The 1,870-nt window shown below is 40.7% G+C and overlaps 1 pseudogene; it reads right to left on the bottom strand.

Moving 5' to 3' along the window:
• Window positions 1-866: 866 nt before the first annotated feature.
• Window positions 867-983, bottom strand: LOC126417861 (5S ribosomal RNA; annotated as a pseudogene).
• Window positions 984-1,870: the final 887 nt, after the last annotated feature.

Genomic DNA, 1,870 nt, shown 5'->3' with positions numbered 1-1,870 from the left:
TGACGCACAACAAACTTTAAGTGTAATTTCAAATCTTTCCTAAACTTTTTCTCACTTACATGCTTAAAGTCAAATATTTAGCATATTAACTCATTTCTAAAGTGGCATGACGTTTGAAGCTGTTTTATACAGGGGACATAGACTCTTTAAAGAATCTGGGGTTTACTGGTAATGACGGAAAGACTTCACCGGGCTGGAATCGCGCAGACAGCACGGCCTACGCAACTATCCTTTTCTGTGGCTCGGTAAGGTTATGTACGAGGAAGCAGCAAGTGGAAGTTTGAGCATTCCGTTCCGACGTGTTCCGTAAAAGGTCGTAGTCGTCTTTAATTTGAGACAGCGCCGAAATTGCAGGACTTATTAGGTCCATAGCCGTATGACAAGCAAAAAAATTAAGTTATGTAGTGAAGGTTAGAGCTACAGTATTTCCAATCGAACTCGATAATGTAATACTCAATCTGCTGTTTAGTAGATTCACAGGCAATTATTTTTATAAATTTTATTTGTTATTATTTGTTAGCCGTTACAAGATAGTACTGTTGATAGACAGTTAAAAAAATACTGTTTTCCACACATGAAGTCCCATTTCGAAGAGATGATTCGCTATTGGAGAACATATGGCAGTGTCAAAATGTCATGAAATATCCACTAATCTGCTGTATACATAGCATTCCGTCTTCAGGCCACGAGTGGCCTAACGGGACCACCGACCGCCGTGTCATCCTCAGTAGAGGATGCGGATAGGAGGGGCGTGGGATCAGCACACCGCTCTCCCGGTCGTAAGATGGTATTCTTGACCGAAGCCTCTACTATTCGGTCGAGTAGGTCCTCAATTGGCATCACGAAGCTGAGTACACCCCGAAAAATGGCAACAGCACATGGCGACTGGATGGTCACCCATTCAAGTGCCGACCACGCCCAACAGCGCTTAGCTTCGGTGATCTCATGGGAACCGGTGTATCCACTGCGGCAAGGACGTTGCCTCTGAATACATAGAACAACTGAGAAGTATGCGCCCAAGAATGAAAATATAGTGTTGGCATTTTCACAGTAAGGAATATAAGCGCTTCTGCCGCTCTGCGTGTGACCCATACCCCAACTGCATTGTTATTAAGAAGGTAGTAACCCCCCTAGATTTAAAAGTAATGGTTGAACTAGTTATATGTAGGTATGGATAGCTGGATAGTAACACAACGTCTGTTCTTTTCTACTTACGGTATTAACCAATGTTTAAACCATCATTGTAAGATTTGTTACGTGTATAAAAACTGTATAAAGCACCTGAATAAAATTGTTGTTGTGGTATTCATTCCGAAGACTGGTTTCATGCAGCTCTCCATTCTACTCCGTCTTGTGCAAGCCTCATCATCACTGAATAAATTCTGCAACATACATCCTTCTGAAGATATTTATTGTATTCATCTCTTGCTCTCCCTCTATGATTTTTATCCCCCAAACTTCCCTCCAGTACTAAATTGGTGACCCCTTGATGTCTCAGAATGTACCCTATCAATCAATTCCTCGTTTTAGTAAAGTTGTGCCAAAAATTTATTTTCTCCTCAGCTCTGTTCAGTACCTCCTCTTTAGTTACGTGATCTACCTATCTAATCTTCGGAATTCCTCTGTAGCAACACACTGCAAAAGCTTCTATTCTCTTCTTATCTAAACTGTTTATCGTCCATTTTTCACTACTAAACACGCCTACAATTCATAAAAAAAACTTTGAAAAAAGACTTCCTAAACTTAAGTTTATATTCTCTGTTGACATACATCTCTTCTTTACAAATACTTTCCTTGCCATTGCCAGTCCACACTTATACCCTCTCTACTTCGGCCATCAAGTGTTGTTTTACAGCCCAAATGGCAAAAC

This window comes from Schistocerca serialis, chromosome 8, assembly GCF_023864345.2.
Source record: "Schistocerca serialis cubense isolate TAMUIC-IGC-003099 chromosome 8, iqSchSeri2.2, whole genome shotgun sequence".
Lineage (NCBI taxonomy): Eukaryota > Metazoa > Arthropoda > Insecta > Orthoptera > Acrididae > Schistocerca > Schistocerca serialis.
Note: the sequence above shows the minus strand (reverse complement) of the source record. Positions and strands in the feature narration are given on the sequence as shown.